We start from the raw sequence: 18,155 nt of genomic DNA, 5'->3' as shown, positions 1-18,155 counted from the left end.
AGGTTTAGCTGAATCCGCAAATGTGGAACAATAGTGGAGGGCCGGCTATGGCAGTTTGCGGACTGCAGAGGCAGAAATGAGAATCCAGCTCTCTTAAGCCAGAGTAAAGAGACTGATAAAAATGTAAATACCATTCTCACTAAATTTTTTTGTTTTGAAAAATAATTTCTCAAAATAGTATCCATGTTAATAAGTAATTGGCTTGTTTTTATTTTAAGATGAATAAATATTCTAAAATTTTTCAGTTTTATGTACTAACATCTTTGCTGTGTTAGTTTCTCCCCTCTACCCCCTGCCATCTAAGGGTCCTTGTGGGACTATTAAAAAAATTTTTTTTTTCAGTTTTAATTTCCAGTGTGGTAACTACTGATAGATAAAATCCAGGTAAAAATCATTGAGGATCCTAAAGAGCCTTTAAGGGTAAAAAAGTGTCCTGAGATCAAAACTGCTGCTTCTCAGGGGAGAAGCTGCAAGGTCCTGGCAGAGGGTGGTCCCAGGAGGAGCAGATGCTGGGACAGCTGCCCGCACACAAGCTTCACCTCCACGATCGTGGCCCTGTCCACGAGCATTTGCATAAGACACACTCACTGTGAGCTCCTTTTCTTTTTTGTTTAACTTCAGGAATCCTGGAGGATTCTGTTTCCTCTTTCTTCTGCTGTGGCACTGCCATGACCCCAGGCCCAGCTTTTGCGTCCGTGTTGCTAGTGCACACCCAGTGGAAGCCACCAGCACCTGATCCCCTGCTCTCACTCTGCTTTAGTTGGCTTGGATGGCAAGAGGCCCTTGGAGGGATGATGATTTCTCGAAGCAGTGACACCCAGTCCCAGTGTGGGACACTGGAAACCTGTAGTTGACATGCAGGTCCTAGAGGAGGGCATGCCGGGCACTGTATGTCCTAGTCCTGGGACCAGGCCCCTGCTCTCTAATGGCTGGAGTGGTGCTGGTGGTGTGCCGCAGGGACATCTCCACCTGAGTGAGGGGTGTGAGGGGCAGGCCCTCCCCAAGTGCAGGGAGCTGGGCCAGGTGGGCCACGCCCCAGCCACTTTTCAGGCGTTTTTTTTGTTTGTTATTTTTTGGTTTTTTATACACAAGTGAGACTTTCCTCTGAGGAATTCTGAACAATGAATTTTCCTCTAGCTCATTACATTAAAAAAAAAAAAAGACTATTAAAGCAGTTTTAGACTTACCGCAAAATGGAGCAGAAGGTACAGAGAATTCACATATGCCCCCTGCCCCCAAGCACGCACAGCATCCCACATTATCAACCTCCCCACCAGAGCAGTACATTTGTTACGATTGATGAGCCTGCATCGACTCATCACTGTCACCCAAAGTCCATAGTTCCCATGAGGGCTCACTCCTGGAGGTATTACATTCTGTGGACTTGGACAAACATATAATGAAGTGTTTTCATCATTTTAATATCACACAGAATAGTTTCACTGCCCCAAATATCCTCTGTGCTCTGTTTATTCATTCCTCCCTCACCCCAACCTCTTTTATTTTTTATTATCTTCAGTTTTGCCTTTTCCAGAACCTCATATAGTTGGAATCATGCAGTTTGGAGTCTTTTCAGATTGGCTTCTTTCACTTACCAATGCATTTAAGGTTCCTCCATGTGTTTTCATGGCTTGAGACCTCATTTCTTTTTAGTGCTGAATAATATTCCATTGTCTAGACACCACAGTTTATCCATTCACCTGTTAAAGGACATCTTGGTTGCTTCCAAGTTTTGGCCATTATGATTAGAGCTTCCATAAACATCCATGTGCCAGTTTTTGTGTGAATGTGTTGTGAACTCCTTTTGGATAAATGCCAGGGAGCACAATTGCTGAATGGTATTTAGTTTTGTAAGAAATTGCCAAATTATCTTCCAAACTGGCTGCCCCATTTTGCATTCCCACCAGCAATGAATGAGAGTTCTTCCAGCTCCACAGGTCATTACGCTTTTAAATGCCTTTAAAAAATTTTTTAAATTTTATATTGGAGCATAGTTGATTAACAATGTTCTTTTAGTTTCAGGTGTACAGCAAAGTGATTCAGTTATACATATACATGTATCTATTCTTTTTCAAATTCTTTTCCCATTTAGGTTATTACAGAGTACTGAGCAAAGTTCCCTGCGCTATACAGTAGGTCCTTGTTGATTATGTATTTTAAATATAGCAGTGTGTATGTGTCAATCCCAAACTCCCAATCTATCCCTCTCCCCCACCCCTCCCCCTGGTAACCATAGGTTTGTTCTCTGTGAGTCTGTTTCTGTTTTCTAAATAAGTTCGTTTGTATCATTTTCTTTAGATTCCACATATAAGTGATATCATATGATATTTGCCTTTCTCTGTCTGACTTATTTCACTCAGTATGATGATGTCCAGGTCCATCCATGTTGCTGCAAATGGCATTATTTCATTCTTTTTAATGGCTGAGTAATATTTCATTGTATATATATATACCACATCTTCTTTATCTGTTCATCTGTCGATGGACATTTAGGTTGCTTCCATGTCTTTGCTGTTGTAAACAGCACGGCAATGAACATTGGGGTGCATTTTTCTTTTCAAACCATGTTTTTCTGCGGATATATGCCCAGTAATGGGATTGCTGGGTTGTATGGTAGTTCTATTTTTAGTTTCTTAAGGAACCTCCATACTGTTCTCCATAGTGGCTGTATCAATTTACATTCCCACCAACAGTGCAACAGGGTTCCCTTTTCTCCACATCCTTTCCAGCATTTATTGTTTGTAGACTTTTTGATGATGGCCATTCTGACTGGTGTGAGGTGATACCTCATTGTAGTTTTAATTTGCATTTCTTGAATAATTAGCGATGTTGAGCATCTTTACATGTGCCTGTTGTCCATCTGTATGTCTTCTTTGGAGAAATGTCTATTTAAGTCTTCTGCCCATTTTTTTTTCCAACATCTTTATTGGAGTATAATTGCTTAACAATGGTGTGTTAGTTTCTGCTTCATAACAAAGTGAATCAGCTATACATATACATATGTCCCCTTATCTCTTCCCTCTTGCATCTCCCTCCCTCCCACCCTCCGTATCCCACCCCTCTAAGTGGTCACAAAGCACCAAGCTGATCTCCCTGTGCTATGCTGATGCTTCCCACTAGCTATCTGTTTTACATTTGGTAGTGTATATATGTCCATGCCACTTTCTCACTTTGTCCCAGCTTACCCTTCTCTCTCCCCATGTCCTCAAGTCCATTCTCCAGTAGGTCTGCACCTTTATTCCCATCTTGCCCCTAGGTTCTTCATGACCATTTTTTTCTTTTAGATTACATATATATGTGTTAGCATATGGTATTTGTCTTTCTCTTTCTGACTTACTTCACTCTGTATGACAGACTCTAGGTCCATCCACCTCACTACAAATAACTCAATTTCGTTTCTTTTTATGGCTGAGTAATATTCCATTGTATATATGTGCCACATCTTCTTTATCCATTCATCTGTAGATGGACACTTAGGTTGCTTCCATGTCCTGGCTATTGTAAATAGAGCTGCAATGAACATTTTGGTACATGACTCTTTTTGAATTATGGTTTTCTCAGGGTATATGCCCAGTAGTGGGATTGCTGTGTCATATGGTAGTTCTATTCTTAGTTTTTTAAGGAACCTCCATACTGTTCTCCATAGTGGCTGTATCAATTTACATTCCCACTAACAGTGCAAGAGTGTTCCCTTTTCTCCACACCCTCTCCAGCATTTATTGTTTCTAGATTTTCTGTTGATGCCCATTCTAACTGGTGTGAGGTGATACCTCATGTTAATTTTGATTTGCATTTCTCTAATAATTAGTGATGTTGAGCAGCTTTTCGTGTGCTTCTTGGCCATCTGTATGTCTTCTTTGGAGAAATGTCTATTTAGGTCTTCTGCCCATTTTTGGATTGGGTTGTTTGTTTTTTTAATATTGAGCTGCATGAGCTGTTTATATATTTTGGAGATTGATCCTTTGTCCATTGTTTCGTTTGCAAATATTTTCTCCCATTCTGAAGGTTGTCTTTTCGTCTTGTTTATGGTTTCCTTTGCTGCACAAAAGCTTTTAAGTTTCATTAGGTCCCATTTGTTTATTTTTGTTTCTATTTCCATTACTCTAGGATGTGGATGAAAAATGCTCTTGCTGTGATTTATGTCAAAGAGTGTTCTTCCTATGTTTTCCTCTAAGCGTTTTATAGTGTCTGGTCTTACATTTAGGTCTCTAATCCATTTTGAGTTTATTTTTGTGTATGGTGTTAGAGAGTGTTCTAATTTCATTCATTTACATGTAGCCGTCCAGTTTTCCCAGCACCATTTATTGAAGAGTCTTTTCTCCATTGTATAGTCTTGCCTCATTGTCATAGTTTAATTGACCATAGGTGTGTGTGTTTATTTCTGGGCTTTCTATCTTTTTCCATTGATGTATATTTCTGGTTTTGTGCCAGTACTGTACTGTTTTGATGACTGTACCTTTCTTGTATAGTCTGAAGTCAGAGAACGTGATTCCTCCAGCTCTGTTTTTCTTTCTCAAGATTACTTTGGCTATTTGGGGTCTTTTGAGTCTCCATACAAATTTAAAAAATTTTTGTTCCAGTTTTGGGAAAAATGCCATTGGTAATTTGATAGGGATTGAATTGAATCTGTAGATTGTTTTGGGTAGTATAGTCATTTTCACAATGTTGATTCTTCCAATCCAGGATACTGGTATACCTTTCCATCTGTTTGTGTCATCTTCGATTTTTTTTCATCAGTGTCTTATAGTTTTTGGAGTACTGATCTTTTGTCTCCTTAGGTAGGTATATTCCTAGGTATTTTATTCTTTTTGATGCTGTGCTAAATGGGATTGTTTCTTTAATTTCTGTTTATGATCTTTCATTGTTAGTGTATAGAAATGCAACAGATTTCTGTGTATTTATTTTGTATCCTGCAACTTTACCAAATTCATTGATGGGCTCTAGTAGTTTTCTGGTAGCATCTTTACGATTCTCTATGTACAGTATCATGTCATCTGCAAGCAGTGACTGTTTCACTTCTTCTTTTCCACTTTGGATTCCCATTATTTCTTTTTATTCTCTGATTGTCTTGGGTAAGACGTCCAAAACTATGTTGAATAAAACTGGCGAGAGTGGACATGTTCCTGACCTTAGAGGAAATGCTTTCAGATTTTCACCATTGAGTATGATGTTAGCTGTAAGTTTGTCATATATAGTCTTTATTATGTTGAGGTATTTTCCCTCTCTGCCCACTTGCTTGAGATTTTTTATCATAAGTTGGTGTTGAGTTTTGTCAAAAGCTTTTTGTGTAGCTATTGAGATGATCATATGGTTTTTATTCTTCAGTTTGTTAATGTGGTGTATCATGTTGATTGATTTGCAGATATTGAAAAATCCTTGCATCCTGGGATAATCTCACTTGATGATGGTGTATAATCCCTTTAACATATTGTTGCATTCAGTTTGGTAGTATTTTGTTGAGGATTTTTGTGTCTATGTTCATCAGTGATATTGGCCTGTAATCTTCTTTCTTTGTGGTATCTTTGGTTTTGGTATCAGCATGATGGTGGCCTAATAGAATGAATTTGGGAGTGTTCCTTCCTCTGCAATTTTTTGGAATAGTTTTCGAAGGGTAGGTGTTAACTATTCTCTGAATGTTTGGTAGAATTCACCTGTGAAGCCAGCCGGTCCTGGACTTTTGTTTGTTGCAAGTTTTAAAATTACAGATTCAATTTCAGTACTTGTGATTGGTCTGTTCATATTTTCTATTTCATCCTAGTTCAGCCTTGGGAGATTGTATCTTTCTACGAATTTGTCCACTTCTTCTAGGTTGTCTATTTTATTGGCATATAGTTGCTTGTAGTAGTCTCTTATGATGCTCTGTATCTCTGTGGTGTCTGTTGTAACTTCTCCTGTTTCATTTCTAATTTTATTGGTTTGAACCCTCTCCCTCTTTATCTTGATGAGGGTTCTAAAGGTTTATCAATTTTGTTTATCTTTTCAAAGATCCAGATTTTAGTTTCATTTAGTTTCATTGATCATTTCTGTTGTTTTATTCATCTCTATTTCATTTATTTCTGTTCTGATTTTATGATTTCTTTCCTTCTACTAACTTTGGGTTTTGTTTATTCTTCTTTCTCCAGTTGCTTCAGGTGTCAGTTTAGGTTGTTTATTTGAGATTTTTCTTGTTTCCTGAGGTAAGCGTGTATTACTATAAGCTTCCTGCTTAGAACTGCCTTTTTTGTTTGTTTGTTTGTTTTTTTACATTTTTTGGAGTATAATTGCTTTACAATGGTGTGTTACATTCTGCTTTATAACAAAGTGAATCAGTTATACATATACATATGTTCCCATATCTCTTCCCTCGTGCGTCTCCCTCCCTCCCACCCTCCCTATCCCACCCCTCCAGGCGGTCACAAAGCACAGAGCTAATCTCCCTGTGCTATGCAGCTGCTTCCCACTACCTATCTACTTCACGTTTGGTAGTGTATATATGTCCATGCCTCTCTCTCGCTTTGTCAGAGCTTAGCCTTCCCTCTCCCCATATCCTCAAGTCCATTCTCCAAGTCCAGAGTAGGTCTGTGTCTTTATTCCTGCCTTACCCCTAGGTTCTTCATGACATATTTTTTCCCTTAAATTCCATATATATGTGTTAGCATATTGTATTTGTCTTTCTCTTTATGACTTACTTCACTCTATATGACAGACTCTGTGATTTATGTCATAGAGTGTTCTGCCTATGTTTTCCTCTAAGAGTTTGATAGTGTCTGGCCTTACATTTAGGTCTTTAATCCATTTTGAGCTTATTTTTGTGTATGGTGTTAGGGAGTGATCTAATCTCATACTTTTACATGTACCTGTCCAGTTTTCTCCACACCACTTATTGAAGAGGCTGTCCTTTCTCCACTGTACATCTCCTCCTTTATCAAAGATAAGGTGACCATATGTGCGTGGGTTTATCTCTGGGTTTTCTATCCTGTTCCATTGATCTATCTTTCTGTTTTTGTGCCAGTACCATACTGTCTTGATTACTGTAGCTTTGTAGTATAGTCTGAAGTCAGGGAACCTGATTCCTCCAGCTCCGTTTTTCGTTCTCAAGATTGCTTTGGCTATTCGGGGTCTTTTGTGTTTCCATACAAATTGTGAAATTTTTTGTTTTAGTTCTGTGAAAAATGCCAGTGGTAGTTTGATAGGGATTGCATTGAATCTGTAGATTGCTTTGGGTAGTAGAGTCATTTTCACAATGTTGGTTCTTCCAATCCAAGAACATGGTATATCTCTCCATCTATTTGTATCATCTTTAATTTCTTTCATCAGTGTCTTATAATTTTCTGCATACAGGTCTTTTGTCTCCTTACGTAGGTTTATTCCTAGATATTTTATTCTTTTTGTTGCAATGGTAAATGGGAGTGTTTTCTTGATTTCAATTTCAGATTTTTCATCATTAGTGTATAGGAATGCCAGAGATTTCTGTGCATTAATTTTGTGTTCTGCTACTTTAGCAAATTCATTGACTAGCTCTAGTAGTTTTCTGGTAGCATTTTTAGGATTCTCTATGTATAGTATCATGTCATCTGCAAACAGTGACAGCTTTCTGTCTTCTTTTCTGATTTGGATTCCTTTTATTTCCTTTTCTTCTCTGACTGATGTGGCTAAAACTTCCAAAACTATGTTGAATAAGAGTGGTGAGAGTGGGCAACCTTGTCTTGTTCCTGATCTTAGTGGAAATGCTTTCAGTTTTTCACCATTGAGGATGATGTTGGCTGTGGGTTTGTAATATATGGCCTTTATTATGTTGAGGAAAGTTCCCTCTATGCCTACTTTCTCCCAGGTTTTTATAATAAATGGGTGTTAAATTTTGTCAAAAGCATTTTCTGCATCTATTGAGATAATCATATGGTTTTTCTCCTTCAATTTGTTAATATGGTTTATCAGATTGATTGTTTTGCATATATTGAAGAATCCTTGCATTCCTGGAATAAACCCCACTTGATCATGGTGTATGATCCTTTTAATGTGCTGTTGGATTCTGTTTGCTAGTATTTTGTTGAGGATTTTTGCATCTATGTTCATCAGTGATATTGGCCTGTAGTTGTCTTTCTTTGTGACATCCTTGTCTGGTTTTGATATCAAGGTGATGGTGGCCTCATAGAATGAGTTTGGGAGTGTTCCTCCCTCTGCTATATTTTGGAAGAGTTTGAGAAGAATAGGTGTTAGCTCTTCTCTAAATGTTTGATAGAATTCGCCTGTGAATCCATCTGGTCCTGGGCTTTTGTTTGTTGGAAGATTTTTTTTTCAGTACGCGGGCCTCTCACTGTTGTGGCCTCTCCCATTGCGGAGCACACGCGCCGGACGCTCAGGCTCAGCGGCCATGGCTCACGGGCCAAGCCGCTCCGCGACATGTGGGATCTTCTCGGACCAGGGCACGAACCCGTGTCCCCTGCATCGGCAGGCGAACTCTCAACCACTGCGCCACCAGGGAAGCCCCTGTTGGAAGATTTTTAATCACAGTTTCCATTTCAGTGCTTGTGATTGGTCTGTTCATATTTTCTATTTCTTCCTGATTCAGTCTTGGCAGGTTGTGCATTTCTAAGAATTTGTCCATTTCTTCCAGGTTGTCCATTTTATTGTCATAGAGTTGCTTGTAGTAATCTCTCATGATCTTTTGTATTTCTTCAGTGTCCGTTGTTACTTCTTCTTTTTCATTTTTAATTCTATTGATTTGAGTCTTCTCTCTTATTTTCTTTTTTTTTTTAACATCTTTATTGGGGTATAATTGCTTTACAGTGGTGTATTAGTTTCTGCTTTATAACAAAGTGAATCAGTTATACATATACATATGTTCCTATATCTCTTCCCTCTTGCATCTCCCTCCCTCCCACCCTCCCTATCCCACCCCTCCAGGCAGTCACAAAGCACCGAGCCAATATCCCTGTGCCATGTGGCTGCTTCCCACTAGCTGTCTACCTTACGTTAGTTAGTGTGTATATGTCCATGACTCTCTCTCGCCCTGTCACAGCTCACCCTTCCCCCTCCCCATATCCTCAAGTCCATTCTCCAGTAGGTCTGTGTCTTTATTCCTGTCTTACCCCTAGGTTCTTCATGACATTTTTTTTTCTTCTTAAATTCCATATATATGTGTTAGCATACGGTATTTGTCTTTTTCTTTCTGACTTACTTCACTCTGTATAACAGACTCTAGATCTATCCACCTCATTACAAATAGATCAATTTCATTTCTTTTTATGGCTGAGTAATATTCCATTGTATATATTTGCAACATCTTCTTTATCCATTCATCCGATGATGGACACTTAGGTTGTTTCCATCTCCGGGCTATTGTAAATAGAGCTGAAATGAACATATTGGTACATGACTCTTTTTGAATTATGGTTTTCTCAGGGTTTATGCCCAGTAGTGGGATTGGTGGATCATATGGTAGTTCTATTTGTAGTTTTTAAAACAACTTCCATACTGTTCTCCACAGTGGCTGTATCAATTCACATTCCCACCATTCCCACCAACAGTGCAAGAGGGTTCCCTTTTCTCCACACCCTCTCCAGCATTTATTGTTTCTAGATTTTTTGATGATGGCCATTCTGACTGGTGTGAGAGGATATCTCATTGTACTTTTGATTTGCATTTCTCTAACGATTAATGAAGTTGAGCATTCTTTCATGTGTTTGTTGGCAGTCTGTATATCTTCTTTGGATAAATGTCTATTTAGGTCTTCTGCCCATTTTTGGATTGGGTTTGTTGTTTTGTTATTGAGCTGCATGAGCTGCTTATAAATTTTGGAGATTAATCCTTTGTCAGTTGCTTCATTTGCAAATATTTTCTCTCATTCTGAGGGTTGTCCTTTGGTCTTGTTTATGGTTTCCTTTGCTGTGCAAAAGCTTTTAAGTTCCATTAGGTCCCATTTGTTTATTTTTGTTTTTATTCCATTTCTCTAGGAGGTGGGTCAAAAAGGATCTTGCTGTGATTTATGTCATAGAGTGTTCTGCCTATGTTTTCCTCTAAAAGTTTGATATTGTCTGGCCTTACATTTAGGTCTTTAATCCATTTTGAGCTTATTTTTGTGTATGGTGTTAGGGAGTGATCTAATCTCATACTTTTACATGTATCTGTCCAGTTTTCCCAGCACCACTTATTGAAGAGGCTGTCCTTTCTCCACTGTACATTCCTGCCACCTTTGTCAAAGATAAGGTGTCCATATGTGCGTGGGTTTATCTCTGGGCTTTCTATCCTGTTCCATTGATCTATCTTTCTGTTTTTGTGCCAGTACCATACTGTCTTTTTTTTTTTTTTTTAACATCTTTATTGGGGTATAATTGCTTTACAATGGTGTGTTAGTTTCTGCTTTATAACAAAGTGAATCAGTCATACATAAACATATGTTCCCATATGTCTTCCCTGTTGCGTCTCCCTCCCTCCCACCCTCCCCATCCCACCCCTCCAGGCTGTCACAAAGCACCGAGCCAATATCCCTGTGCCATGCGGCTGCTTCCCACTAGCTATCTACCTTACTGCGTTTGTTAGTGTGTATATGCCCATGACTCTCTCTCGCCCTGTCACAGCTCACCCTTCCCCCTCCCCATATCCTCAAGTCCGTTCTCTAAGAGGTCTGCGTCTTTATTCCTGCTTTACCCCTAGGTTCTTCATGACATTTTTTTCTTAAATTCCATATATATGTGTTAGCATACGGTATTTGTCTTTTTCTTTCTGACTTACTTCACTCTGTATGACAGACTCTAGGTCTATCCACCTCATTACAAATAGCTCAATTTTGTTTCTTTTTATGGCTGAGTAATATTCCATTGTATATATGTGCCACATCTTCTTTATCCATTCATCCGATGATGGGCACTTAGGTTGTTTCCATCTCCTGGCTATTGTAAATAGAGCTGCAATGAACATTTTGGTACATGACTCTTTATGAATTTCGGTTTTCTCAGGGTATATGCCCAGTAGTGGGATTGCTGGGTCATATGGTAGTTCTATTTTTAGTTTTTTAAGGAACCTCCATACTGTTCTCCATAGTGGCTGAACCAATTCACATTCCCACCAGCAGTGCAAGAGTGTTCCCTTTTCTCCACACCCTCTCCAGCATTTATTGTTTCTAGATTTTTTGATGATGGCCATTCTGACTGGTGTGAGATGATATCTCATTGTAGTTTTGATTTGCATTTCTCTAATGATTAATGATGTTGAGCATTCTTTCATGTGTTTGTTGGCAGTCTGTATATCTTCTTTGGAGAAATGTCTATTTAGGTCTTCTGCCCATTTTTGGATTGGGTTGTTTGTTTTCTTGTTATTGAGCTGCATGAGCTGCTTGTAAATTTTGGAGATTAATCCTTTGTCAGTTGCTTCATTTGCAAATATTTTCTCCCATTCTGAGGGTTGTCTTTTGGTCTTGTTTATGGTTTCCTTTGCTGTGCAAAAGCTTTGAAGTTTCATTAGGTCCCATTTGTTTATTTTTCTTTTTATTTCCATTACTCTAGGAGGTGGGTCAGAAAGGATCTTGCTGTGATTTATGTCATAGAGTGTTCTGCCTATGTTTTCCTCTAAGAGTTTGATAGTTTCTGGCCTTACATTTAGGTCTTTAATCCATTTTGAGCTTATTTTTGTGTATGGTGTTAGGGAGTGATCTAATCTCATACTTTTACATGTACCTGTCCAGTTTTCCCAGCACCACTTATTGAAGAGGCTGTCCTTTCTCCATTGTACATTACTGCCACCTTTATCAAAGATAAGGTGTCCATATGTGCATGGGTTTATCTCTGGGCTTTCTGTCCTGTTCCATTGATCTATCTTTCTGTTTTTGTGCCAGTACCATACCGTCTTGATGACTGTAGCTTTGTAGTATAGTCTGAAGTCAGGGAGCCTGATTCCTCCAGTTCCTTCTTTCGTTCTCAAGATTGCTTTGGCTATTCGGGGTCTTTTGTGTTTCCATACAAATTGCAAAATTTTTTGTTCTAGTCTGTGAAAAATGCCAGTGGTAGTTTGATAGGGATTGCATTGAATCTATAGATTGCTTTGGGTAGTAGAGTCATTTTCACAATGTTGATTCTTCCAATCCAAGAACATGGTATATCTCTCCATCTATTTGTATCATCTTTAATTTCTTTCATCAGTGTCTTATAATTTTCTACATACAGATCTTTTGTCTCCTTACATAGGTTTATTCCTAGATATTTTATTCTTTTTGTTGCAATGGTAAATGGGAGTTTTTTCTTGATTTCACTTTCGGATTTTTCATCATTAGTATATGGGAATGCCAGAGATTTCTGTGCATTAATTTTGTATCCTGCTACTTTATGAAATTCATTGATTAGCTCTAGTAGTTTTCTGGTAGCATTTTTAGGATTCTCTATGTATAGTATCATGTCATTTGCAAACAGTGACAACTTTGCTTCTTTTCCCATTTGGATTCCTTTTATTTCCTTCTCTGATTGCTGTGGCTAAAACTTCCAAAATTATGTTGAATAAGAGTGGTGAGAGTGGGCAACCTTGTCTTGTTCCTGATCTTAGTGGAAATGCTTTCAGTTTTTCACCATTGAGGATGATGTTGGCTGTGGGCTTGTCATATATGGCCTTTATTATGTTGAGGAAAGTTCCCTCTATGCCTACTTCTGCAGGGTTTTTATCATAAATGGTATTGAATTTTGTCAAAAGCTTTCTCGGCATCTATTGAGATGATCATATGGTTTTTCTCCTTCAATTTGTTAATATGGTTTATCACATTGATAGATTTGCGTATATTGAAGAATCTTTGCATTCCTGGAATAAACCCCACTTGATCATGGTGTATGATCCTTTTAATGTGCTGTTGGATTCTGTTTGCTAGTATTTTGTTGAGGATTTTTGCATCTATGTTCATCAGTGATATTGGCCTGTAGTTGTCTTTCTTTGTGACATCCTTGTCTGGTTTTGGTATCAAGGTGACGGTGGCCTCGTAGAAGGAATTTGGGAGTGTTTCTCTCTCTGCTATATTTTGGAAGAGTTTGAGAAGGATAGGTGTTAGCTCTTCTCTAAATGTTTGATAGAAGTCGCCTGTGAAGCCATCTGGTCCTGGGCTTTCGGTTTTTGGAAGATTTTTAAACACAGTTTCAATTTCAGTGCTTGTGATTGGTCTGTTCATTTTTCCTATTTCTTCCTGGTTCAGTCTTGGCAGGTTGTGCATTTCTAAGAATTTGTCCATTTCTTCCAGATTGTCCATGTTATTGGCCTAGAGATGCTTGTAATAATCTCTCATGATCTTTTTTATTTCTGCTGTGTCCGTTGTTACTTCTTCTTTTTCATTTCTAATTCTGTTGATGAGTCTTCTCTCTTATTTTCTTGATGAGTCTGGCTAACGGTTTATCAATTCTTCTCAATCAATTCTTCTCAAAGAACCAGCTTTTAGTTTTATTGATCTTTGCTATTGTTTCCTTCATTTCTTTTCCATTTATTTGTGATCTGATTTTTATGATTTCTTTCCTTCTAGCTTTGGGGATTTTTTGTTCTTCTTTCTCTAATTGCTTGAGGTGCAAGGTTAGGTTGTTTATTTGAGATGTTTCCTGCTTCTTAAGGTGGGCTTGTATTGCTATAAACTTCCCCCTTAGAACTGCTTTTGCTGCATCCCATAGATTTTGGGTTGTCGTGTCTCCATTGTCATTTGTTTCTAGGTATTTTTAAATTTCCTCTTTGATTTTTTCAGTGATGACTTCGTTATTAAGTAGTGTATTGTTTAGCCTCCATGTGTTTGTAGTTTTTACAGATCTTTTCCTGTAATTGATATTGAGTCTCATGGCGTTGTGGTCGGAAAGATACTTGATATAATTTAAATTTTCTTAAATTTACCATGGCTTGATTTGTGACCCAAGATATGATCTATCCTGGAGAATGTTCCAAGAGCACTTGAGAAAAATATGTATTCTGTTGTTTTTGATGGAGTGTCCTATAAATATCATTTAAATCCATCTTGTTTAATGTATCATTTAAAGCTTGTGTTTCCTTATTTATTTTCATTTTGGATGATCTGTCCATTGGTGAAAGTGGGGTGTTAAAGTCCCCTACTTGAGTGTGTTACTGTTGATTTCCCCTTTTATAGCTGTTACTATTTGCCTTATGTACTGAGGTGCTCCTATGTTGGGTGCATAAATATTTACAATTGTAATATCTTCTTCTTGGATCAATCCCTTCATCATTATGTAGTGTCCTTCTTTGTCTCTTCTAATAGTCTTTATTTTAAAGTCTATTTTGTCTGATATGAGAATTGCTACTCCAGCTTTCTTTTGGTTTTCATTTGCATGAAATATTTTTTTCCATCCTCTTACTTTCAGTCTGTGTGTGTCTCTAGGTCTGAATTGGGTCTCTTGTAGACAGCATCTATATGGGTCTTGTTTTCATATCCCTTCAGCCAATCTGTGTCTTTTGGTGGGAGCATTTAGTCCATTTACATTTAAGGTTATTATCGATATGTATGTTCCTATTCCCATTTTCTTAATTGTTTTGGGTTCGTTATTGTAGGTCTTTTTCTTCCCTTGTGCTTCTTGCCTAGAGAAGTTCCTTTAGCAGTTGTTGTAAAGCTGGTTTGGTGGTGCTGAACTCTCTCAGGTTTTGCTTGTCTGTAAAGGTTTTAATTTCTCCATCAAATCTGATTGAGATTCTTGCTGGGTAGAGTAATCTTGGTGGTAGGTTTTTCTCCTTCATCACTTTAAATATGTCCTGCCACTCCCTTCTGGCTTGCAGAGTTTCTGCTGAAAGATCAGCTGTTAACCTTATGGCGATTCCCTTGTGTGTTATTTGTTGTTTTTCCCTTGCTGCTTTTAATATGCTTTCTTTGTATTTAATTTTTGACAGTTTGATTAATATGTTTCTTGGCGTATTTCTCCTTGGATTTATCCTGTATGGGACTCTCTGTGTTTCCTGGACTTGATTAACTATTTCCTTTCCCATATTAGGGAAGTTTTCAACTATAATCTCTTCAAATATCTTCTCAGTCCCTTTCTGTTTCTCTTCTTCTTCTGGAACCTCTATAATTCAAATGTTGGTGCGTTTAATGTTGTCCCAGAGGTCTTTGAGACTGTCCTCAGTTCTTTTCATTCTTTTTCTTTATTCTTCTCTGAAGTAGTTATTTCCACTATTTTATCTTCCAGGTCACTTATCCGTTCTTCTGCCTCAGTTATTCTGCTATTGATCCCATCTAGAGTATTTTTCATTTCATTTATTGTGTTGTTCATCGTTGCTTGTTTCATCTTTAATTCTTCTAGGTCCTTGTTAAATGTTTCTTGCATTTTGTCTATTCTATTTCCAGGATTTTGGATCATCTTTACTATCATTATTCTGAATTCTTTTTCAGGTAGACTGCCTATTTCCTCTTCATTTGTTAGGTCTGGTGGGTTTTTATCTTGCTCCTTCATCTGCTGTGTGTTTTTCTGTCTTCTCATTTTGCTTATCTTACTGTGTTTGGTTCTCCTTTTTGCAGGCTGCAGATTCGTAGTTCCCATTGTTTTTGATGTCTGTCCCCAGTGGCTAAAGTTGGTTCAGTGGGTTGTGTAGGCTTCCTGGTGGAGGGAATTAGTGCCTATGTTCTGGTGCTGAGGCTGGATCTTGTCTTTCTGGTGGGTAGGTCCACGTGTGATGGTGTGTTTTGGCGTGTCTGTGGGCTTTTTATGATTTTAGGCAGCCTCTCTGTTAATGGGTGGGCTTGTGTTCCTGTCCTGCTAGTTGTTTGGCATAGGGTGTCCCACAGTGTAGCTTGCTGGTTGTTGAGTGAAGCTGGGTGCTGGTGTTGAGATGGAGATCTCTGGGAGATTTTCGCCATTTGATATTATGTGGAGCTGGGAGGTCTCTTGTGGACCAGTGTCCTGAAGTTGGCTCTCCCAACCCAGAGGCACAGCACTGACTTCTGGCTGCAGCACCAAGAGCCTTTCATCCACACGGCTCAGAATAAAGGGGAGAAAAAATAGAAAGAAAGAATTAGTAGCAGTAGAAAGAAAGAAAGAATGAAAGAAAGAACGGAGGGAGGGTGGGAGGGAGGAAGGTAGGAAGGAAGGAAGGAGGGAAGGAAGGAAAAAAGAAAGAAAGATAAAGTAAAATAAAATAATATACAATATAATAAAGCTATTAAAAATAATTATTAAGAAAAAAAATTTAAAAAACAAGACAAATCAAAACAAAAAAAACGGATGGATAGAACCTTAGGACAAATGGTGGAAGCAAAACTATACAGCATAAATCTTGCTGTCAAAGTCCACCTCCTCAATTTGGGATGATTTGTTGTCTATTCATGTATTCCACAGACATCAAGTAGATTATGGAGCTTTAATGCACTGCTTCTGATGCTGCTGGGAGAGATTTCTCTTTCTCTTCTTTGTTCTCACAGCTCCCATGGGCTCAGCTTTGGATTTGGCCCCGTCTCTGTATGTGGGTCGCCGGAGGGTGTCTGTTCTTCGCTCAGACAGGACAGGGTTAAAGGAGCCGCTGATCTGGGGACTCTGGCTCACTCAGGCCGGGGGAAGGGAGGGGAACGGAGTGGGGGGCGAGCCTGTGGCGGCAGAGGCCGGCGTGACGTTGCATCAGCCTGAGGTGCGCCGTGAGTTCTCCAGGGGAAGTTGTCCCTGGATCCTGGGACCCTGGCAGTGGCAGGCTGGACAGGCTCCCCGGAAGCGGGGTGTGGATGGTAACCTGTGCTCGCACACAGGCTTCTTGGTGGCGGCAGCAGCAGCCTTAGCGTCTCAGGCCCGTCTCTGGGGTCCGCGCTTTTAACAGCGGCTCACACCCATCTCTGGAGCTCCTTTAAGCAGCGCTCTTAATCCCCTCTCCTTGCGCACCACGAAACAAAGAGGGAAGGAAAAGTCTCTTTTTTCTTCGGCAGGTCCAGACTTTTCCCCAGACTCCCTCCCAGCTAGTCATAGTGCACTAACCCCCTGCAGGCTGTGTTCACGCCGCCAACCCCAGTCCTCTCCCTGCGCTCCAACTGAAGCCCGAGCCTCAACTCCCAGCCCCACCCTCCCCAGCGGGTGAGCAGACAAGCCTCTCGGGCTGGTGAGTGCTGGTCGGCACAGATCCTCTGTGGGAGAATCTCGCCGCTTTGCTCCCTGCACCCCTGTGGCTGTGCTCTCCTCCGTGGCTCCGAAGCTTTCCCCCTCCGCCACCCACAGTCTCCGCCCATGAAGGGGCTTCCTAGTGTGTGGAAACCTTTTCTCCTTCACAGCTCCCTCGCAGAGGTGCAGGTCCCGTCCCTATCCTTTTGTCTCTGTTTTTTCTTTTTTCTTTTGCCCTACTCAGGTACATGGGGGGTTTCTTGCCTTTTGGGAGGTCTGAGGTCTTCTGCCATTGTTCAGTAGGTGTTCTGTAGGATTTGTCCCACATGTAGATGTATTTCTGGTGTATCTGTGGGGAGGAAGGTGATCTCCACGTCTTACTCTTCCGCCATCTTCCCAGAAGCCCTAGAACTGCGTTTGCTGCATCCCATAGGTTTTGGGTCATCGTGTTTTCATTTTCATTTGTCTCTAGGTATGTTTTTATTTCCTCTTTTATTTCTTCAGTGGTCCATTGGTTGTTTAATAGCATATTGTTTGGCCTCCACATGTTTTTGTTTTTTACTGTTTTTTTTTTCCTTGTAGTTGATTTCTAATCTCATAGCATTGTGGTCAAAAAAGATGCTTGAAAAAAGAAAAGATGCTTGATATGATTTCAGTTTTCTTAAATTTACTGAGGCTCACTTTGTGACCCAGCATGTGATCAATCCTTGAGAAAATTCCATGTGCACTTGAGAAGAATGTGTATTCTGCTGCTTTGGGATGGAATGCTCTATAAATATCAATTAAGTCCATCTGGTATAATGTCATTTAAGGCCTGTGTTTCCTTATTGGTTTTCTGTCTGGATGATATATCCATTGATGAAGGTGGGGTGTTAAAGTCACCCACTATTATTGTGTTACTGTCGATTTCTCCTTTTATGGCTGTTAGTATTTGCCTTGTATATTGACATGCTCCTATGTTGGGTGCATATATATTTACAATTGTTATATCTTCTTCTTGGATTGATCCCTTGATCGTTATGTAGTGTCCTTCTTTTTCTCTTGTAACAGTCCTTATTTTAAAGTCAATTTTGTCTGATATGAGTATTGCTACTCAAGCTTTCTTTTGATTTCCATTTACATGGAATACACTTTTCCATCCCCCAC

This window comes from Globicephala melas, chromosome 7 (genome assembly GCF_963455315.2).
Source record: "Globicephala melas chromosome 7, mGloMel1.2, whole genome shotgun sequence".
Lineage (NCBI taxonomy): Eukaryota > Metazoa > Chordata > Mammalia > Artiodactyla > Delphinidae > Globicephala > Globicephala melas.
Note: the sequence above shows the minus strand (reverse complement) of the source record.